Genomic DNA, 24,961 nt, shown 5'->3' with positions numbered 1-24,961 from the left:
AATTTTGCATAGAAATGTTTTCAAACCAAAATATTTAATAGAAAAACAATGAAACAATATATACACTTAAAGATGTTATTTCTCTCTGCCGAAATCTGATTCTAAGTACCCCGTGTTTTCAGCCGTATATATTCTGTCAGGGAGTTAAATATTTCTCCAAATCTAAAACCTTTAATCAGTTCAATCTAAACATGCAAAGTATTTACAAAACTTATATCCAGGGACTTCCATATAAATATACTTGAATATTTCAATATATTTGACTTTAATTAGGATTTAATTTAGTGGTTTTCTAAAAATGCTAATATATTTTTCAGAAAGGATGATGCAAAGGTAACGTATGGCATTGTTATTTTATCTGATCCACTTTTTCCTTCCTGTAAAAGATATATACTTCTGTGTTACCTGATGGAAAGGAAGTCTCTCATAACAAAAATAAAATAAATTTAAGTAACTAATTTCTATGTTGTGTTTTCAACAATGATTACAATAGCACAATAGTCTGTGTTCTATATTGTACATTGTAACTACAGAGCTGCTGTCAGTGTGAAACTTAGAAAGCTCACACCAAGAAACTGTCAAAGTGTTCACCCACCATAGAATTTAATTTACACCTCAACTAAGGGAGCAAAATATATTCATATATATATTCATTTTTTTATATATAAACTACTCTGTTCTGTAAGGAGCAGCAGATTAAATGACCCTTATGATTTGTTAAGGAAAAAAAATGTCTTCTCTTGCCTCTCGCTCTGATACACATCAGAGATTTGATGGGATGGTGCCAAGATTTCCTCCTGTATGTGACTGCCAGTTTACTAGCTACTGCTTAAGATAATGTGTTTTGGTTCGTAAGGTGATTGGGTCTGGGCTTTAATTTGAAAACCGCTCATCTTCATATGCTGCTATATTTCCTTTCCTTTCTGTGAATTAGTTAGGCTTTCATTTTATCAGTATGATAGCTGGTGATCCATGAGGAAACTCTTCTTACACCAACAGAACGCCAATCCCATTTGAGAAATAATAATAATAAAAAAATCTATTAACAGACGTCTAGTGCTTTCACAGGATTGATTCTTTTATAGAGAGCTGGCACTTTTGGATGACCTGGCAGCAATAAAATCAAGGTGGTCTGTGGCATTTGACAGTTAGACGATCATTTATTCACACCAGCCTGGTAAGCTCTTTTTGAACTCCTGCAGAAAGGGGAACTTCAATTAAGAGTGAAGTTCAGTTGTCCCTGATGTTATTATAGTCAGAGTAAAAGCAGCCTGCCCATCGCTCCTGTAATCTCCTCATGTTTTAAAAATACAACTCACAGCCCTCTTTCCACTGTTCTGCCAAGAGCCACCCATCGGGCATTCCCCCCAAACTGTTGCCCTTCTCCACACTTCTGAATAACCGGATTCAAACCCTTCCGGCTGCATGCTTAAGCCATCCCTCCAAACATGTGTTATTGCAATAAGAAGGAGGAAAAAAAAAAGTGCCTTTGTTTTTCACAATGAAATGTGTTCAATGAAGGGGAGAAAAACCTTCAGACTACTTTGTTTAAAGAGACAGAGACTGCAGAAGTCATGTATCTTACATCCCTTTTCTCCACCCCTTCCTTCTGTCTCTGTGCAATGAAACAGTCACCTCGATGAGAAGGACATAAATAGTGAATCCTCACCAGTCCAGATGGGTGACATTTGAAAACCTTGTTTTTGTTACCTAGATTTCCTATTTTTTTTATCATTATAATGATTGCAAAGAGTATGTTTAGCATGCATGCTCTGCAATGTCTTCAGCTACGTGCTAAACGCTTGCTATTTAAGTAGCTCACGTGACACTATTACTGCTGCAATATTAGCACATGAAAATGGCTTTTTGGCAAACAAGTAAATCAGAGACAAAGCATGCTATGCACAGACTTAATTATGGCTGTATACTTTTTCATCATGGGGTGAAAAAATTTAGAACAGTATTTACTGTCATAATTAAACTGATTCCCCCAAGAACTACAATGAACTTTGGGAAGTGATAAATAAAAGCAGCGGCAAGCTGTTCCTTTGAGATTTACACTCTGATGATAAGATCTCCTGAGCTCCTGGAGGGAGAAGAAGAAGGTAGGTTCATAATTTATCTTTTTCAGGCCTGGTCCAAAACCTATTAGAGTCATTAGAAGTCTTTAAATTGATTTTGTCCAAAGTTCATTCTAAAGTCATTTTATTCTTGAAGTACAAGTTTTAATTTTCTAATGCTAAAATTAAAACAGAAATTGCTTATCATTTTCCTTTGAAGGAAAGGGGTTTAATATTTATTTTGGATAAAAATGATTGTTATATCTTTCACCCACATTTTCTACAGAGAAGCAGAAAGATTTTCTGACCAATAGCAAAGATATTTTTTACAGATCTGTACAACTGGCTTCAAAGAATATTTAAGAGAATTTGAAGTGTATATAACTAGATACAAATAACAACATTTGTCTTCTGTTAAACTTCACATTTAAGCAAGAGAGCAACAGATCTCCTTTCTGCGTGCTTATTTAAAGGTCTGTCTCTGTCTTGACACACATAGATGTTACGGTTTTGTCTCGGTAGCAGAGGAACAAAACACGCACCTGCACCTTATCAGCCTGCCAGTCCTATATAGGGCCCCTGGGTCCTTGAAAAGGAGAGGACAGGAGTGCTGGGCTGGCACAGGGGTGTGGGCTCACCCTTTGACTCCTGTGCCTGTAGGGACAATGTTCACTCCACCTTCTGCCCGTTTGGGGAAACATTCTAGAAGATGAAAAATAGTCTGTCAGCTACATGATTGAAGTGGATCCAAATATGCTGTAAGCATCAGCCTGGCTGCCTACAGGGGGATGGGAAATAATTTATATCATATTATTAGTTGAATTTCATTGCTGGGGTTGGGTTTCGTCCTTTATGCAACTTCTGTACTCGGTGTGGTGTGTTGGCTCTTTTTAAATGAATTTTCTTTACAGCTTTCTCTAGCATACTTAAACAAACAGGGTCATATTTCCAATTAACTCGAGTAGGAAGTAGCTATCTCCTCCCTGAGAAGACTCAGAACATGACAGAGGATTCCAGTTTCGGAAACTGCTCCATCTCATTCACCCAGCATCTTTGCCAAAACCACGTTTATAGCGTGGCAGGGGAATGGATAGTCACAATGTAGCTGTTGATCAAATGAAATAGGTGAAGGAGTTGCACAGCATGGCTTCTGGCATGGTATTTCCTACACGTGTTACATACAGTCGTAGTCTATTTAAACTACTTCCCCAGTGACTTCTCATTCTTCCTGTAGTACTTGTGGTTACTTGCATCTGTTTATAGAGAGACAACAAAAAACTTGTTATAGAGAAAAAATTATATTTGTATAGCTCTCTACGGAACACTGTTATTACAGAAAAAAGGTGACTTGACTTGGGGAGGGGGAAAGAGTAGATGAGAGTGATTGCATGAAAGCTGAGATTTTATCTTTTCTTGCTCAAGTCTCTTCCATAGCATTGTATGTTGAAAAAAAGCACTCTCAGAAATAGGTCTTACTGATATATATTCCCCAAATGGGCATGCCAAAAAGAAAGTTTTTATTCTCTATTTCAGATAACTTCCAAATTTGGATACTTATGTTTGAGTGTCTGCTTTTTTGCCAGCAAAGGTATGTCAGTCTTCTGACTGATATTATAAGTGAATCAATATAATTTCTTAAGTTGATCCTCAGCGTACAACAAAATGTTTACCTATGAAGCCAAAGCCTTTTAAGGATATCTGATAGAGTAAGACACTTTAAAAAAATCTAATTTTAGTCTTTAAAAACTAGAGAGTTATCTTTACGACAGTGACAAGCAGTTAGTCTCCCATACAATCTCCCTGGCCTGAATGGACTAGTTGGACAAGTCAGTGGTTAATAAGGGAGTAGTAACACATTAGCTTTTTAAAGACACAATGTGAACAAAATCCCACCTGACAATCTTACGGACTACATTTTTCAGATGAAAGGACAGGTTCCTGTGATCAAAGTTTGACTCTCTAATGAACAGACTTGCAGTTTTGACAATAACAATAATAACAGAGAGGATTAATTAATCAGCTTTTTCAGTCCTACCTAAATCATTATTTTCTTTCTAATCACAATGCAGCAATTTTAATAGAGCAGAAATAAGAATTTGCATGATTTGATCTTAAGTGTATTAATTTTGTTCATTCTGAAGCAACTCACACTTCCCCAAGGATGTACGCTGCCATTTTATTTAGTTATCCTTCCTATTTTTACTTTAAAAGAAAAGGAGCACCATTGACAAAGAACTTTGGCAACAAACCCAAGGCATCTCACTGTTAGATGCATTCAGATCACAACATTTCCTTCTATCTTGGTGGTGAATAAAATAAATAAGATATCCCCCTTGTTGTGTAAATTACAGCTACTGGAACAAAACCAGAAAACCGAGATGACAAAAACCATGCTGAAAGCTGCTGTCTGCTGTGCATGACATAAAATCTTAAAACGAAGAAAAAAAATCAAATCCAGTGTGGACACTGCTTGCTGTGTCTTGTAAAGATTCTTGCTATTGATTCAAGTTGCTTTTACATAGAAAAGATTTATTTTTGTGGAAAGTCAAGAATCTTAGGAGCAGTGTAATGAAATATATTCAACAATTTGCACTTCCCTTCTTCTCACTAGCCCTTCACCTGTTGATCAGAATATCTGGCTCTAATTCTCAGAACTTTGAATAAATAACTTAGGATCTCTTCTAAACAGTAGAGACATTCTAAAGATAATCTTATGGTTACCTCCAGAACAGAATTTGGATTCCATGTGAAATTAAACTATGGAAAAAATTTAGAATTCTCTCTCAGGATCATTTTAAGCAATTTTGTAAGCTACGATAATCAAAAGGATGGATCACATCAGAGTGGCTGCTGTCAAAAGAACCTGAAGAGCTTGCAAGTCACATGCAACTCAGTTGCATGGACAGCTTCACAGCTTGAGGTAGTCTTTTATCAAAACTGGGGGAAAGAGAGAAACCTGGGAGAAACAAAACCCAAGGGTTAGAATATACAGAAGTGTCTGAGGGGACCCACCCTGGCAGCAATCATTGAACAAGCGTATATATATTCTACAAGTGTTCAGAGTATAGCTTTGGCTCCCATAAGTTTGTGTCTAACACCAACAGAATAATTTATCCTTCCATTTAGAAGGGTATAACATATTCTAATAGTTATTTTATATTCAATGACTACTGAAGATGAAAACCCTCTAAGATAAATAAGCAGTGTTTAAAAAACCACAGAATGCTTTGGAGCTTTAGGAAGGCAGATAAATATTTTTAACTGGCTTTAAAAAGGAGCATGGAGGAATAATTGATAGAGACACTGAACTTGTAATAGTTAAGAATAGAAAACAGGTCTCCTGATCACATAAGAACTATTACTACTCTCCAACAAAGATGAACTGTTAAAGTCCTCCTCTTATTTTCTGTTTACTCTGTTTCCCAAAAACAGAGCCTCATTTTCAAGACGCCTTTCTGCGATCGCTTTCAGCATACTCATTTTCTGTACACAGGAGGCAACACCTCCCTCTCTGTGCTGTACAACAAATGAAGGATCTTCAACCTTTCTCACCACAGTCCCTTTGGCTCAAGATGGTTATGTGCTGTGTAACGGAAAACAGAGAAAGTTTGTAAAAGGGTATGTCTCATAGATGAGGTTTATTTTCTTTCTGTTTGTATCCTGTCAGTCTTATATTCTTTGCATAGCTCTTTACTGATAATGCAGTTCATGTTACATTCATCAATATGCCATATACGCTATCACAAAGTACTTATGCTGTCATTAATAATGTACATACTTATAATGTTTTCCATTCCAAAGTGCCCTAAAACACTTCACTAAGTACAGTTCCAATCTGTAAGTGAACCTAGCTCCCACATGCAGCCCGCTTCAAGCAAACGGTGACAACACTGAGAGATTTGCAAGGTCAGTTAACATACAAAGTACATAAAAAATGCAAATACCTGGGGGATGCACCACAGTATCTAAACTGCATGTAATGGTGCTAATTTCAGTGGCTGAAGGCTGCAAGCTGACATGATAGCCCAACTTGAGCGAGCTCAGGATTTGCCCATCCCAGAAGACCAGCATGCGTTCTGCCTCAGGGGAGCACTGCTTTTAAAGAGAAACTGCAACAGAGGTTGAAGAACTAACCATTTGGAAAGGGATAAGCAGATATACACTTATCACTGATTTGTTAAAATTCCCATTTTTTTGGCTGATCACTTTATAACCCTACTGAATTAGTCTGCCTACCAATCATGCTTGTACTCAACAGAAAACCTATCAAGATGATAAATACTATCTGGTGGACTTTCAAACAAGGCACCAGAGTTGTTAAGGCTGTACATCACAGGACTACATCCGTACACGTGAATGAGTTCCTAGTCACGTAAATATTCATACATCATCCAACTGTGGAAACAACTGATTTACCTTAATTTACGATATCCCACTACACTCAAATGACAATATACACATTGCAGTAGATCAAAGCATCTGTTACTTCTTTGGGATGCTCTTATACTCTAATTAAGGCTTGGAATTTTGTGGCTATAACGTCTATGATAATCTTTGCAGGTATACATTGATTTTCTTTTTTATCTGCACTTGGACATGTGCCATGGTAGGAGTAAGGTTAAGTCAATCAGGATGATGTAAGAAAGATTGAAAACTGCAGAAAGTTAGCATTTTTTTTTCATTTCAATACATATTTTTTTCATTTCCATAAACTTTTTCACTTATATATGCTACGGCCAGAAATAATAACACCACAAAAAGAGCTAGAGCTTGTATTCAAACCAAAGAACATCTCATGGATCTTACAAAGAAGTCAGTTCTCTTATGATATTTCCCTCTTACTATCTAAAACATAATTGCACAAAGATTTCACATAAAACAGAACTGTAAGCATATGTAGCATTCTATAAAGAATGGCTATCCTTACAGGAAGATCCAATAAAATAGATAGCTTTGAAATAGTATCGTCAATTGTTATTTAGTCATTTAATTGTCTTAATTTAAAAGTATGAAGAGATGACTGAGATAAATCCCCATTGTGTGAGTGGGAAAATGAGTCAATGGAAGTGGCAAAACTGACAGGCTGTATACAAAGGTTAAAGACAATGGAGAAGTTTCTGTCACATTAAAATTTGGGACGCAAACTTTGCAGACTAGCATAATGAGAGAAGTCTGATTCAGGCTTTTCTTTATTCCAAAGCAAGAAGTGCCTTACGGAAGTAACTTCACATTTCCATAGGCTGGTCATTCAAGTGGACAGAATAGGCACAAATCAATTATTTATGGTAGAAGCTTCGTCCTCCAAAGGGATTACTGTATCTTTGTTTTGTTTAAATAGGAGAGTGGAAAAGATTCGCCATATTTTTTGAGAGTTTTTTGGAAGGCAGAAAAATGAACAAACTGTGAAAAGGGCATATTTTTTTCATTAATAATGAAGCTGGAGTGCATAATCCAGAGTTTTGAGCATTTAATTTACAATTTAACTGGCAGCTCAAACATCCGGATAAGACAGCAACTGAAATAACATTTTATCTAAAGGCTTATCTCCTCCATCAGAAAGGGTATGAGGAATTAATTCTATGTTTATCCTGTGAGATCACAGAGGGCAAAGCTAGGGAGATACGCTGGATTAATCCTCCAAAATCTTAAAAGCAAAACTCATTGGAGAGGCCAATAGAAAAGGGGAAAAAAATCCAGCAAATAGTAAGTCTGATGAAGGTTGCTTGCATTTTGAATATGTTTTGAACTTATTTTTATTCTACCAAACTGTTTTAGTTCTTGATTGCAAGTATATGCTTAAAGTAATAAATGGCTCAAAGAAAATATTTTTTCCGATTTACAGTTAAAAATTTAGCATGTGTTCTTAACATCTCTCAACTTGTACGCGAGAATGAAAGATGTAAACTGGCTCCCCCATCACAGCAACACCCGAGCAAGGCCCTGTGCTACCTGATCTAGGTCAGTTAGGGCTCCTTTGAGGGAGGGCTGGACAACTCCTGGCCATTTCCAACCTAAATTATTCTATTGTTCTAATTGCTTACCATGTTTCTCAGTTTAAGCAATAATGTATTTATTGCAGTTTCATTTCTTACTAAAATTCAACGAAGTCCACATTTCCTTCGCTCCGAAATGGAATAAAGCTCATACAGAAGGGGTAAGGACTTTCTCTTTACTGCTATATCCACATTGTAGTCAACAGAACAAATCAAAACTGAGGTGCTATTTAACACTCAATTAGAACAAATTTCAAATTCAGTCTAAGATGGATTTTATTATAGAGTCAAGACTAGTATGTTTGTTTGAGTTTACACACCACTTTCCACATATGTGCCTCATTTGAAAGAGACTGATGCAGTATGGATTTATCCACATTTATCTCATCAATACTTAGTTGTTATTATTATGAAATTTTACTCTTCTGTCCCTCCTAGAAAAATAAACTCTTAATGTCTACTCCCATTCAGCCCTTGAATGGTGAAAAAAAGCTTGTTAAGGTGAAAGCACCACCAGTCCTCCTATGCTAAACCCAGCAATTCTCACAGCCATGAGTCCCAGACCAGTGGTCTCATGTGCTGTTTTGACAGATTTTATTTAAAAGTTGATAAAAGCAAACAAAACCTATTTTGTAAACAGAGCAGCTAATGTTTACTGGGAAAAGAAATATTGTAAAACTCTCACATTTCTGTTTGTAGAAATTCTTTGATCACTGACATAAAGATAACTTTGAATGAGCTATTTCAGACTCTAGAAGCAGCTGAACCATGCTAACACTGAACGCATGAAAAATCCACAAAGATTAATTCAGCTTGTTTCTCAGTCGAGTAAATTAGCCCAAACTTAAGTCATTGGGAATCCAGCAAAGCAAGTGTTTGCCCACAAGCTACCTTATTTATTTTGCAGTTAGCAGAATAGGCAGTACTATAAACACATCTGTTTAAGAGACAGCATCCCGAGTTTTTTTGAGAAATCAGGTAAAGTTGGTCACCTGCTTTCGAGTCATTTGATGAGTTTTCTTGGCTCGTGTATTAAAGGCTTAACATCACAAAGTATTACACTATCTTTTGTAAGTAGAAAAAAGATACCGGGGAAAACCTCATGTTCTTACTCAAATAGGCAACCCTGCTTTTTGAAAAGTTAGTACATTTTACTTTTCAGTATCTGTCAATACTTTGACTTTTTGTCATTAACAAAAATTAAATCAACAGACTAGACCTTCAAAAGATGTTTTGGCTTCCCCCACCCCAAACAGTTTTTCTGTATTAAATCATATAAAATTGAAAGACTGAGCACTTCAGCCATTTTCACACTAGATCCATTCAACACTGATTAGTGCCGGTGTTTTGGAAACTGATACACTGAGAAGATTCACAGCATTCACTGGCTCTCACACTTCTCCTTTTATCCCTGGCAGTGGCTGTGAGCACACACCTCGTTTGTGAAATACAAGGTATAAGAAAATTGGCTACTGAAGGCAAGCCAAAAGGTTAATTCTGACACTTCATGAGAATATTTCTCTACTAATTAAAAAACACTTCACAAGAAATACTTACATACCAATTCATAACTTTTGGGCAGATTATTCTCCACCACACACGTATGTTTGTAACGCCTCAGAGTTACTCAGACTTAAAATGAGTATTCAGGCAGCCTAGAATATGTTCATTTTTCTGTACTAAACTTTGCCCCAGCCTATTGTCCCTGTTGCTTCGAGGCAAATAACAAGGAACATCTTTCTTGGGTAGACTAAATATGGGGATTTGGGATGATACATCTGTTGTCCTGGAATGCAGGCAATTACAAGTACTTATTTTAAAATTATGACAACTTTTTGCTTACGTAATGCCTTGATTTTCTGATAAAGCAGTGTGATCTTTAAGTGCTCAGTGTCTGCAAAGCAGGCCAGAAGTACATACAGTACATTTACTTAGTCCAAATTATGTAACAACTTAGAATGTAAAAGGATTATAGGATTATTTCAAAAACGCACAAAGATTGAAACACTGCACCGTGGCAGATTTAATGCTTACATACATATAGCAGAGCTATATAGGCACCTTGGAAGAGAGGCACAATCAAACCACTGCGAGGGACTGAAAACTCCAGCTGTCTGACAACAGACGCACCACCACAACAGACTGCAACATCCACTCCCTCTGTCACCAGCCCTCCCACAGCCGCTGGTATGGAAAGAAAAGAAGATACGATAGCATTGATGTTATGTGATTTAGGAAGTCTGGTGAGAACATACACCTATCTGTATAGTCACCAACTACAGTCAGGTGACCACAGCCACTGTAGAGTCAGGTGGCTGTACAGCTAGGTGTACGTTACCAGGGGACTACAGCCGGTACAGGCATTTTTACATTTCTTGTGTGATTTTTACATTGCCTTAGTGTGATGGTGCTGGTTTTGTTTGTGGGGTTTTTGTTTGGTTTTAGGTTTTGTTTTAAATTAAAATGAGCTATCGGTACTTTCCTTCCTTCAGAAGAAAGCAGAGCCTCGCTACGAGAAAGGCTGCTGCCTGAGCACAACACGCTTCTGCTGGCTGGACAATCTGCACACACTTAGTTTGAAACCAGCCACAGCCCTCGCTGCTTCTCACCCTCCTGTAGGCTGTGGACATGCAAAAGGCATTCTGCATTTCAAGCAGGGAGCAGATAATGTTGGATGATTAAATGGTTATAACGGCAACGTTGCGATTCTACATGTGCATAACATAATGCATGTGTAGAAGGCAAGCAATATGAAAACGCTGAGGATGAAGACACTGCGTTACTGCGGTACCCATGGTACTAACCTTATGCCCCACAATCTCCTGTCCTTCCTTGCCCACTGTTGCACTCCGCTAAGCCTCTACCTCTGCCCTGGCCCTTCCTACGCTTCCCAGAGCTCAGCTGTGCTGCCTGAGCAGGCTCCCTACTGCAGCGGGGCGGGGTGGGGGGGACTGCACTCTTCATTTCTTCCTCCTAGTTGGTGTTCTCCTCCCTTTTCCCCACAAAACACAGCAGAAGAGCACAGTCACTCTAGATCTGTAGTGAGTGGAAATCTGTGGTTCGCAGGAAGGGAACAGAGGAATGTTTTTTTTCCTCCAGTAGCCGAGGCGATGAAAAAGCTTCCCATTGCCATTTTGAACTGCAGCTTTTGTTGTTAGGCCCATTACTTTTGATCTACAGCAAGATCAAAGTGAGAGGACACTTCAAAAGTGTCCCTCTGCTCCTGAAATGTACTAACCCCTTGTCCAGGAAGTTCTACAGTATCACGGTGCTTGGTGGGTAACAGCATTTTTCATTCGGTATCAGACTGTGGAGTTAAATGATGCTGCTCATTACTGGTAATAGAGAAGGGCAAATCCTAAGAGATAGGAAAAGGGCTGAGTAAGAACACAACCCAAGTGAAAGAAAAAAAGTTTCATTAATTCTGCTGACCAAGGGACAATTTCTTTTCTTTTTCTTTTTAAAAAGAAGTGTTGGAGTATTGGCGCAAACTCCGAAGATGTCTGTGCTGAGACGTAACTACCATCAACAAATGAGTACAACCTTGCCTCTGGGGAGGTTGACAGCAAGATTCTTGTTCGTCTTCAGTGAACCAAATTCATTACTGATATCAGTCCATTAACGTGCTGTCGCTGGCTGAACAAAAGAATGGCCATGTGGATTGAAAGGAGAAAGCAAGACGGATCAGACAGCTGGATCGAAACAGAAATGTAAAATACTGTAACTTTAAAGTGTCGAATTAGGTGTAAACCTACCCTCATAGGATTACACCCTCATTACTGAAAACAATAGTTAAATCCATATAAGAGTAGAAAAGGCAGGATTATGCTGTGTGACGTGGAACTAATATTATCTTTTGAGCTTTTCCCTTTTAAAAAATTAGGTTGACAGCTTCAGTGTCCCTTTTGCCAAAATTTATGATACAATTTGCTGAATTATATAAAGCCCTAGCAAGAAATGACACATATGGGATGACTTTTTATTTGAAATTGTGTTTCTTATACCAAGGTTCATCAAGCTGTTTCATATTTATTCCTCTGATTAATGATATGTCAGAATTCTAATTCTAGCACCAATTTATTGCTTGTTGGCAATTGGAGAATGAAATAGCTATGTAGGCAACATGCAATATTGATTTTTATCCATCTTCTTTGAGCTCCAGTAAATGATTCCCAAATGTGCTTTGTTGTTGCAACCTAACTAAATATTACAGTCTTATTCCTATCATCCAATAATGATGTTACTGATGTAGCATATTTCTTAAAGAGCAACAGTCCAGTATGATTTGATGTCAGACTGAATTATTGGTTTCATATTTAAAAATTCTTACTATTCAGTTATCTCACTCAGAGACAGATCACATCCTCCAAAGGTTATTGGATGTTAGTATATTTTTGTAAGTGTGCAGACTAAAATAATAATAATGAAGAAGAATAAGGGTACTTTCAACTGTTATAATAGGAGATTCAGTGTATTTGAGGCTACTCCACACAGAAAAACAGAGGTTGGAGATCATGCAAAAATTGTAAACTCACTTCATGTATTTTGGAGTTGGATCCATTATAACACCCATCTGACAAGTAATATGTAATCAATGCAGTGCTATAGAAATAAAACAATCTCTTCAAAGGCAACCTCAGCAGCAGATTTAGGCTCTTGTGTTGTCAGTGTTCTTTTATATAGATTCAGAGCATGAACTTTGCTGTGAGACAAGAAGAAATGACTATTTGCATTTGAGATAAAATGATTTGAAAGCAGGCTCTAACATCCTTTTTAATATGAGGAAAGGAAGTTGATCATTATCTTCATGGCAGGAGTGATGAAAATTTTAATTGGGAAGATACAGACATACTCGGAAGAGGGAAAGCAAGACCAGCTTTTGGTAAAAGGTGTGGTGCATACATGCTGAACAACGGAAAGGTGTGGCTTCGGCAGGACTTGCTAGGCAATGCGTGCGTGTATGAAGAAGAATAATGTTGCTTTAGATGAGAAGAAATTTGACTCCATTCCCAGTCAGCACTAAAATTCAACAGATACACAAATGTGTTCAGCATTATGTTTAAGATTGTAGTAGCCACATATTTTGTGTAATTCTAGAGCTACTAAGATATGGAAAAAGTAATTGGAAAGGAAAAGAGAAAGATAAAGAATATATCCAGGGCCCATATGTTCTAAAGCTTGACTTTCAGTGCTCTTTAAGCAGGTGAATAATGCCTACGGGGATTTTTTTAAAGCCTCTGTTACTGAATTTATGTGCCTGTAAGATGTTCAAAATCCCACTGCCTACCTATCTGTCTTTGAAAATACGGTTCTTAGCTGGAAGGTAATGCCAGATGTACCAACGTTCAAAATCTTCCTCATCTGAATGCTCTGATACTTACGTGTTGCAACTTTTGTACATTTTTTCTTTCAAAAAAACCATTTCAGTTTTAATTAAAATACAGAGCTGAGAATGTAAAGACATATTTCTGACTACAGAAGGCTAGGTTAACACTGTGGAATTGTACATATAACAAAGGCTCAACTTGTGATGAAAATAAACTTGGCTTCTTCCTGGAGGGCATAATAATGAACTTTGAATTTCAACATGAAGGATAAATCAGAAAATTGACAATGAAAAGTGCTTACATTTCAGATCTGTGATGGTCAATGACAAATTTTTGATATATAATTTGTTATATAATTTTGATAAAAGGAAAATTAAATGTTAGGAAAAGAGATATCTAGCTGTCCACATTATAAAAAGTACTACTACATACCTTACTGGTCTTTAAAGCAGGCTTGTTAGACAGTCCAGTGTCTCAGGGTTGTATCCAAGGCCCACTAAATTGAATGAAAAACCTCACATCGATTTCAAAATTCTGTGTTTGATTGTGACTCATTTCAATGAGAAATGATCGGGTTTTAATTAAAGGAAAGATGTCTCATCTGTGTATGAATTTTGAAATATTAGTGTGACAATATGTTCATGTAGGGAATGTGTACTTCTGCTGTGTTCATTCTATGGACAAACTATGCTGATATTCTTACATCTTCCTTAACTGACATCTTTTTAGTGTTTTACATACTAAAATTTAAAGCTTAGGTAATCAATTGGAGGAACTTAAAACTTGAACATTTTCAACAGCCCACTCCTTACTACAAGAAAAAAAGCAACCTGATGAAGTAACTTTGAGTATTAGAAAATACTGTTTAACATTTGAACAGCTTGTTCCTCCATTTTTTGCCTAGCATTGTTTTGTTTGCTCCTTTACCTCCCTCTGGTCACCTCTGCATACCCTCATCCCTCTTCCCCTGTCCTCCAGGTGAATCTCTCTTTGGTCCTGTGTCTTCTGGAACAACAGTAGTGTGCCATGTAAAAAGCAAAATAAAACCAGCAGTTTTCCTTTCTGTCTTATTGTTGTGTTGCACCATGTCATGCCATGAAAGCATGAAAATGAGACAGACAAGAAAATGACAATACAGGTGGCAGAATTATTTTTCTCTTTACTTTTGAGAAGAAAACACAGCAGAAAGTCTTATTATTATAGGAAGGATGAGTGATTTATTAAAAAGCTTGTTATCAACACAAGACAGCCTGTTACCGGTGTGCTACATATTCTGCACAGTTGAATTGTGAACAAAATTGGTAAGGCCAATTATAGCAAAAGTCTGATACATACAGACAGTAGAAACATCTCTTGATCAAAGCTGAGTTGGCGGAAAGTTTTCATGCCTTAGACCTTCACTCATCAGAAGTGGCACCAGAGATCACAAATGAAAGGTTGTAACACTGTATTAATATTTTTCATGTTGCTAATGCAACATATTGGGTAGTGCTCTGTTCTTCTACCAAGACAGGCAATTACCCTGGCTTCAGTCTAAGTAAATGCCCTTCCTGCCTGTATTACAACAGTAGCAAATCTTGCCTCTTTTGAGTTAGTAGTGATTGTACTTCTTTTCCTCGCTGAGAGGTACGTACTGAGATAAAACCTAACTCATATCGCTAACATTTTTTTGTGTGAATTTTTTAGTTCTGTGTGTTGTTTATTTCAGAGTAGCTTTTCCCTAGCATAAGAAGTCAAATCTCGTTTGGCTTATCAGTCTATCAACAAACACAATGTTCCCTACAGCTTACTGAAAGCTCAACAGACCTTGAATTTAGCATCCATCCTCCAAGTGTAAGAAGCTGGCCTAATGCCCTTCCTCAGTTCCTCATAGGAAGGCCATCCTCTTGATCATCCCACTCTATTAATGCAGTTGGTCCTCATAGGCTGCTCAAGTATTATGCTTCCTAGGCAGAACACCTTATCATCTTTTCTTCATACTAAGATCTCTTCTATTCCACAGTATCTTTCAACTACTTTTTTCCTCAGATGATGTAAGTGTTAGATACTAAATTTACAGCATTTGTTCTCATCCGTGGCTAGCTTCGAGCTTGCATCCCTTGTCTTACAATGGAAGGAGAATTTGCGTACTTGAAGAATTTGTCTATTTCTTCCAGTTCTACTAAGTGGTCTAATAGAAGATTATCTCTAAGCACTAATTCAAAGTCACAATCTCCATTTTTTCCACAAGCACAGACTCTGAATCTTTTCAATCCTGGACCAAATGTTCGTCCCCTGACTGCAGCCCCCTAGGGTCTGTAAGATCAAGTATTCACAGAACATTAGCCTCTAAAGGAACATAACCTCTAAAAATTCTCAGGTCTAAATGCATTCAAACCTATTGAGCAATTACAGACAGTAGAAAGAGCCATGAAGATTATCTGGCTCAAAATGAACCAAATCCAGTGAATTAGGCATTAAAAAAAACCCAACAAAACACCAACAACAAACCAAACAGAAAACTAAAACAAAACAGTATTGTCCAACATCTAGTACCTGAAATTTCCCAAATAACAGGACATATAAATGTTAGAATGGTGGAATTTCCCAAGAGTCATGCCTGAATGAATTTTCAGGAGGACAAATATTTTGCTTATGCTTAAGTAATAAATCCCTGTCGTTCTCAGTGAATCCACAATATGGTCACCTGGTGGTTTATCTACTCTTTATTTCATTTATCTCATAATATGGAGATAGGAGGGAAACCAAAGCCACAACAAAAGCTTTATTAATGAAGCATGTGGAAAAGAAAAAAAAGAGCAGAGGTGTTTTGGGAATAAAAGCAATTGAATCTTGAAGGTAGAAAACTATTTCCGATACTTCCCAAAATGAAGTAGGAACAAGGAATCACAGCCGTAACCTCATCTTTATTCATCTCCCATTATGCTACTTTATGGTGCTCCAGAAAAATCACCTAGGAACTACAGCCTATTGCAAAGCATGATTCTTCTGATGTGTGTGGTACTATCAGATAATGCATCCAAAGTAATCTTTGCAATGCACTGGGAGATAGAATTTGAAATGAAAAAAATACACAATTTTTGCTAAAGGTCTGTCCAGAGGTACTGTGGTCTAATGTCCTTATTTGATCACTAGTTAATTAACTACAATTAATTAGAAAAATGGGGTTCAAATCTGGTTTAAAATTAGCTTTGCAAGTCACTTTTAAAGATGTGGCCCAAAGCAGGTATAATTGCAAAGCTGGAAGACCTCAGAAACTACAAAAAATATGGGTACCATAAACCATTAAAAAACCCCAACTGAACCTGTCACTTTAAAATATTCCTCTCTTCTTCGCTGATGTACTTAAAAAAAAACCAAACCAAAACAAAACAAAAGCCACCAGAATGAGGGTGGACATAATTTAAAGCTAGAGTAAGTATCTTTAATTAAGCTCTCTTTGGAATCTCTTTAGAATTAAAGCTTAAAGGGTTTAATTCTTTATTGAAAACCAGTAAGAGTGCTTACTCACCATGCAGGATTTTTTCAAGTTCTTGCAGCTTTAAAAGAAATCTATTATAGATAAAAAGGAGCTTAAATAGCATATATTACATCTTGCTTTTGTTTATATATGGTGAAGAGTATTCAGAGTGGACCACATCTTAGACTTGCACTAATCCTTAAATAATTACTATTCATCTACTCAATGCTGGAAAAACCTCATGGAATGTGACTTTGTTCTGCTGGCTTGTCTAATCCGATTCAATTACTTCAGTTCCTTCTCCCAGAGGTCTCACATTTAGAAATTGAGCTCTACGTGTCCCCTTTTCCCCCTACCATCCCCCCAAAAATGGAAAAGAAAAATTGGAAGGTAAAATCAGGAAAGAAAGAAAGAAAAATTCAATTCCAATGGAAATGAACTGTACTTTTTTACTATTATTATTTTGGTCCTTTCCCAAATATCAGTCTATCAATAAACATGAGAAACAGCTTGTAATTCACAAAGCCTTTGGCAACTCTGTTGTGATAAGGGCAAATTGGTCTGGCTCTACAAATGCTGGAGATGGGAATAGTTCAGTGGTTTGGACCAATTTGAATGGATGGAAATCACTAAAGTCCCCGAAGCTGCAGCAAACGATGCTGTACAGCTGGCAGCAGCTTGTCATCTGCATGCAGAAAGCAACAGGAATATTACAAATTTCCTGCACAAAGTGAACTATTTCAATCACCTGTAAAGACTTCCCTTGTCAAATAGAACAGTGGCAGAAAATCTCTAACTACTGAAGATTTTTTCTGTCCCTTCCCTCCTCCTCTTTTCAAATAACAGCCACCTGCCCAGAATTAAAACTTTGATTTCAAAAGAGACTAAAACATCATAGAGAAGTGATTGTTGAACAGAAATTTCATAAAAGGAATGGTAATGCACTGGAGCAGGAAGAGGTACGCTACATATAATTTAACAGATACCACAGCAGATGAGATTGTGTGATCTTAAGCTAAGAATGTATAGCCTTAATTAAGAAACCAGATTTTCCCTGAATCTAACTGGTATTCAAAACAATTTACATTGTTAGTTTGTACTAATTCCTATTCCCAACCTTGTGTTATGTACTTTGCAGCACATTGGAACTTTCATTGAGAAATAGTTTTGATCATTCGTGTAAAATGCATGAATTTTGCCCACGAGGAATGAAATAGTGAAATTAAGGAGGAAAGGAAGTTGTGGCCTCTTCCTGTTTTACAAGGAAGTGTAATTATCATATATGTTAGAAACTATTTATTTCAAAAAGTTTCCTGTCATTTTTGCCCATTTGTAGTTACTAAAAAAATCGATTCTTTCGATTAAGTTGAGGTATGTGTAAATATGTTCTGGCTACATTTTTTTCCTTTCTACCACAAGAGGAACCACTTTACCACTTGAAAATTGCACTTATGCACACACTTATTAATTCTATAAAGTAAACTAACATTTCCTAACATAAAGCTCACAGTCCCACCAGAGGTGCAATCATTTTCATCAAAGTTGAGGCTGACTTTGAACACTTCCAGACAACATACACAACACATTTCTGCTGTCCTTTTCCCCTATGATAACAACCCTGTGAAGCTTTTCTGATAGCTCTTCTTTCAAAAAAAGTAACAGCAAATCACCAAATCAGTTAAAATTAGAAACGTTCTGGCAGGTACCTAAGGCATGATTCAAAGTAGGGGGGGGATACTGCCGGGGGCAGGGAGGGCAGTGGACACACAATTTCCCTCTCAGTTCTTAATTTGATCATTAAAGTTGGGTCAAAATCCTCATTATCTATACAGTAAATTTGTTTTTTGTAAAATAACTTTTTTATCACAAACTATTTGCTTTATTTAAAATCTTCCATTTTATGGAATTAATTGACTATAAATTTATTGCTGATTTGAAGCAGAAAAGGGATTTTTGGCTTTTTGTGGTGGAATTTTTTTTCCTCCAACAATATGCTGAAATGATCGATGGAATTTTTTTTTTTAATAATAAAATATGTATGTGTATCTATGTATGTATTTATATAACATGTTTGTTCTTATTTTGGGTATCAGCATGATCCTTTAACATCCTGACGCCCTCAAAAGTATTACACAGTTTCACCCACAGATAGTGGAAGTGTTACAGATATGTAGTGGGGGCTGCTACCCTTTACTTAATAGAGAGACAGTCAAAGTCTGAGTTATTGTGAATGAAAAGCATAAGAATGCACTGCATCTTACAGTCTGATTCTTGGGAGAACATACATTATCTTTTCTCAAGGTATAACATTATACTTTTTGAGAAAATCAGGAATGATATTTCCCCTTCATTTATTTTGGTAGATAATAGAAATATTTCATTTTCTTCAGAAACAATCTTTGACCACTCAGGGGCAAACCAAGATCCCTGATGGCTGATTAGTGAATTTATTACCCAGCAGACTAACAGCAGAGATTCCAGATTGTTTCTGCGTGCTTATACTTGGCCTCCTCACGCACCAGCACTAGTCCTAAGTAATGAAGTAGAGGTAATGTGTGAGACGTTCTTACATAAGTTTTCCACCTGCTGCACTACACAGTAACGTTGCACCCCAGGATGAACCCTATTTAGTTCCATCCTGAGGAGCCATTTCCTGTGGTAACCGTGTGCCGTAGGACAATTAATCACTATAGTCCAAACATGACTGTTCTCGCAAGTCCATTTGCTTTTGTTGATCATATTTAGCTAGGAGCAACCTTTATATTTTTCATTCTATTTGCATTTTACTTTTTCTTCTTCATTCTCAAAAAAAAAAAAGTGTGTGATACTTGGAAAAACATCCTAATGACAGATGCTTTACAAAAAATCCAAGTCTTTTGTTTAGGACACTTAGAGTATAACTCAATGGGGAAGTTCTGCCAATGGGATCTTTGCCTCTCTACAAGTATTTGAATACTTCAGGATGGAAAACTACTCTGAGACAAGCTGCAATTTTTATGCACAGTAGGAACTGGTGGCAAACCTTTGACTTTTAACTATTAATTCCACAGTAAATTTTCTTGTCTATTATCTGTTTTTCATATGTTTTTTGCACTCTCTGTTCCTTTGTATCTCTGTTTTTATCCCATTTTCTCCTTTCCCTCTCTTTTCTATTCCCTTCTCCTTTTTCTTTTTATGTTTTCCCTTATACTTGCATCCTCCTTATCCTCCTTTTAAATGTTGGCATTGGACTTCCCCAGAGATAAATCAACACTTTCCACTCATTCCAGGTTTTTTTGACTGCTGAGCGTAACACTAGGAAAGGGGAGGATTGCAGTAAGTGCCAGTTTGGCACTCTGAGGTAGGGATGTCTGGCACTAGCATTATTATATTTTCAAAGACTGTGCAGCAGTGTGGTCTCCTGTCTCTGGATTTTCTTTTCCTTTTCTTTGTACGATCCTATACAGTTGAAAGACTTTTTTGGCAACCCAACTGAAGATTGTTTCATTTATAAGGTTTTGGAAGCTTATTTTTCCTAACAAAATATTTGTAATTCACAATTAGAAAAGAATGGTGGCATTAAACCCCCAAACTTTCTACCATATCTTAATCTGATTTAAACTTTTTGAGAGTGTACGATGCTCACAAGCACTTGTTAACAAGAATATGCTCACAGTTTTGCACTCTCTTGGCAAGCCAGCTGAGGCTCTGTTATTACCTGCACCTGAGTCACGCCTATAAAATAATATAATGGACTTTCCATGCCAGGCATTATACAAACATATAGAGACATTCCGGCACTGAAGAGCTCACAATCTAAATTGATGGTGGGAGAGGGAAAAACACTTCAAAACAATTAGATAAATATCATTAGGTCAATAAGATATCAGAAAAGATACAAGTAACACCTGCATCTCAAAAGCAGTGTAGTTCAGTTGATTGAACCACCCAATAAATATCGTGGCTGTCTAATGACACTGAAAAAACATTGCAAGAAAGGAAGAAATCTTGAGAGATTAATTCCCTTGAGAGATTCACAACACCCAAAGCCTCAGGTTTTTTGTTCTTTTTTCAAACAAATCTTCTAAACTTTTATAATGTTCTGCCATCATTAGCCTTTGTTGGGAGATTTGCTGCAGGTATAAATGGAAAGTGAGACCAAACTAAACTGTGTCTTACCAGCTTTAACTGGTTACCACTGTTATTAAGTTCCTGTGCTCTGTTGACAAATAACTCATATATACTATCACATGAGAGCTAAAACTCTTAAGACAAGAAAGGAAATCATGGTTATTCTAGATCATGAATGCCAAGCGAGAGGATGCATTTGGAGGCTCAGATAAACACAGCAAAAATGTACAACCTTGGAATTCTGAAAACATCTCTGACTACTAATAATTCAGTTGGAAAACAACACTGTACAGGGTTCTAATATTGCTTGCTGTAGAGGAAAAAACCCAAAACCAAACAACAAAAAAGAACCAAAAACCCAGGCAAGTCATTTATAATACAGAAGAGCATGCAGTTGGATCAAACAGGTATTTCTGATAGAAGATAGTCAAGATAAGTAAAAATGTCTGCTCTCACACAATAGCCTTTATTCACCTATTTGATCTAAGATGCTAATTCTTTGCTTTGAATAATCAACATTACTGGTTACAGTAGGCATATGTTATAAAATACACTTAATTCATTTTCCTGGCTATCTGTATAAAAGCTTTGATTTGTAAACCTGTATTTCCCTGCATAGATAAGAGGCAAAGCCCTGAAGATGAGAGCGCAATGGAAGCAGAAGGATGATTCATTTATATTTCTGCAAGTTCTCAGCGTTTGCGGAGGAAAACAAATGCCATTTGCAGATATTGGTGAATTTTCTGTCTACCTTCGAGGCTATGAAAATTTAGCAGAACTTCATAACCTTCAGAATATATAGCCACACTCAATCTCCTCCAAATATTGTTGGTCTTTATAAACAAACAGTTCAGTTTTATCACAAATTGAACATATCAAGATCTTATTGCCTCCAACAATTTTACATTTTGTTTTTGCTTATTACAAGCATAATGTTGAGTTTGGGTGAAAACTTCACTCAGTGACTATCTACCAGGCTCGACTTGTGACAACTGGTTCTAGTTCTTGTAAGTCTGCAGAAAAAGACGCTATCTGTGGTTTAAAGCACCAGGGGGATGGGATAATAAAGAATGAATTCTACGTCCTGGTGTACTTAAGCAGCAGCTAGTATAATCCTGAAAATGTAGGAATAACTTGGCATCTTTTCAAATAGAACCTATTGTGTTGGGTTTGCGTGGCAAGGTTTTGGTAGCAGGGGCAGGGGGGCTACAGGGGTGGCTTCTGTGAGAAGCTGCTAGAAGCTTCCCCTGTGTCTGACAGAGCCAATGCCAGCCGGCTCCAAGATGGACCTGCCGCTGGCCAAACCAATCAGCGCCTCTGTGATAACATATTTAAGAAGGAGAGAGAGTTTTTTGCAGCCAGAGAGAGGAGTGAGAAGATGTAAGAAACTCTGCAGACACCAAGGTCAGTGCAGAAGGAGGGGCAGGAGGTGCTCCAGGTGCCGGAGCAGAGATCCCCCTGCAGCCCGTGGTGAAGACCATGGTGAAGCAGGCTGTCCCCCTGCAGCCCATGGAGGAAGGGTGAGGGGGTGTAGAGATTCCACCTGCAGCCCATGGAGGACCCCACACCAGAGCAGGTGGAGGCACCTGAAGGAGGCTGTGGCCCTGTGGGAAGCCCACATTGGAGCAGGCTCCTGGCAGGCCCTGTGGCCCCATGGAGAGAGGAGCCCACGCCAGAGCAGGTTTGCTGGCAGGACTTGTGACCCCGTGGGGGACCCCACGCTGGAGCAGTTTGCTCCTGAAGGTCTGCACCCCGTGGGAGAGGCCCACACTGGAGCAGTTTGTGAAGGGCTGTAGCCTGTGGGAGAGACTCAATGTTGGAGAAGTTTGTGAAGGACTGTCTCCCGTGAGAGGGACCCCACGCTGGAGCAGGGGAACGATGAGAGGAGTCCTCCCCCTGAGGAGGAAGAAGGGGCAGAAACAACATGTGATGAACTGACCACAACCCCCACTCCCCGTCCCCCTGTGCCGCTGAGGGGGGGGAAGGTTGAAGCCGGGAGTGAAGTTGAGCCCGGGAAGATGGGAGGGGTGGGGGGAGGTGTTTTAAGATTTGGTTTTATTTCTCATTCCTCTACTCTGTTTTGCTTAGTAATAAATTAGATGAATTCCCTCTCTATGTTCGGTCTGTTTTGCTCGTGACGATAATTAGTGAGCGATCTCTCCCTGTCCTTATCTCGACCCACAAGCGTTTCGTTGTACTTTTTCTCCCCTGTCTAGTGAAGGAGGGGAGTGAGAGAGCAGCTCTGGTGGGCACCTGGCCCCCAGCCAGGGTCAACGCACCACACCTATGCATACTTAACACAGGCTGGAGTTTGAGAGTACTGTCAGAGCCAAATGCTGGTTCAGGGCGTATTTCATGCAATCTCACCTGGGTCCCTCTCTGAGTGCATTGCATTAACGTACTCCCAACTGAATGGAGTCCTTTACAAAGGGAGCAATATAACATAAAAACAAACAAACAGACTTGGCTTTTTGGCAATAAATTCCAGTGTTTGAAATTGTACCCATTAGCTTTCTAGAGCTGATGATACAGAATACAAATATGAAAAGACAGTGATTTATGTTCTAGAATTGATCAGTCATGTCAAATTCAGTTAACAGTGGGAGAAGTGGTCTAGTTGTATTTTCGTATACAAAAAAAATCTGTGATGTTGAAAATGTACTTTACTAAAATAAAGAAGTTTCACATCTAATAATACATTAGACTTTTAAAATAATCTTTTCCTTCAGAAGAATAGCTACTTTTACATAACAGTAATGGGCTCCTTCCAAAGAAAACTAAGGAAGTGTTACTTTGACTGAGAGGAATCTTCTTTGAAAATGAAACAATGTGAGAGAATGCTTCTGAGACAGAAAGCAAGCTGTAACAAAGCAGATTAACATAGATATAACCAGCAAATGATGCTTCACAAACCATCACTGCCAATCCTTATAATTCATTAATTTTCAGCTTGCACCTGCATTTTGCAGCACTCTCAGCCAGTCTTTCAGAGTGACATGCAAAGAAAACAGCTCTAATGATCACTCGATTAGTTCACAACACTCAAACTCTTAAACATAGACTAGAAGAAAAGCAAGCCCAACCACCTGGTGTTTTCTGACCTGCTGTTTGATGCTTTCTGCAGCAAAAGTATAATCACTTATCTTAAAGGGAAACATAAAGCAAGATTAGAAAGAATGGTTCCTCAATTTTTAAGGGTTTCTTTTTTCCTAATGAGGTGTTATAAAATCAGGATAACTGCTAAATTATATTCAGTTGTTTTCTTTAGGCTGTATCACACTTTGCTTTTGGACTTATCTTTGATTTTCATCACAGTTTGCTTGTTTACATTCAACATGTTACCTCTCAAAGGAGAAATACAGAAGGCTAAGCCCAGAGGGAAGAAAGCTGAAGGTAAAAAATGTTCTCATATCCTATATGGGTTTTCAGTTAGGATATTCTGAGTGCTGACTTTCCTCCCAACATGAGGAAGAGAGGATTTAATAGTTATATTACTTTAGAAGTAATCTTGTTTGGGCTTCTTAGAGGTTTTGGAGTTCAGTATCGCCACTGTACTCTGTGTGATGATTGCTTCTCCATCCTGTGGCTACATACCTGTACAGGCAGATAAGCTACCAGTCCATATTAACCCTACTCCAGTTTTAAATATTGGAGGAATTTCCATTAGTCCACTCAAACTCTTGATCAGTTTATAGAAGTCAAAGGAGAAGACAGGAAAGATCTGATCTGCTTCCCAACTGCTCCACAGTCAGGAAATAACTCTTCAGTAATATCAGGCAGCCTTGATAGAAATCAATGGTTTTCTAGACTCTCGACTTAATATTTTGGGAACAGCTCACAAAATGTGTCCCTGTGAGGGACAGGTATTTCCACACCACTGCATGACAACAAAGACTGAAAATCTTTTTCAGAAAAGACTAAATTACAGTCAGAAGCTGTGTGATGAACTACTTCTTAAACAAGTGCAGGCTGTTTATCCTGTTATCACACAATCATATCTTATGGCTCAGG

The sequence above is a fragment of the Grus americana genome, chromosome 14 (assembly GCF_028858705.1).
Source record: "Grus americana isolate bGruAme1 chromosome 14, bGruAme1.mat, whole genome shotgun sequence".
Lineage (NCBI taxonomy): Eukaryota > Metazoa > Chordata > Aves > Gruiformes > Gruidae > Grus > Grus americana.
This window is presented reverse-complemented; position numbering follows the sequence as displayed.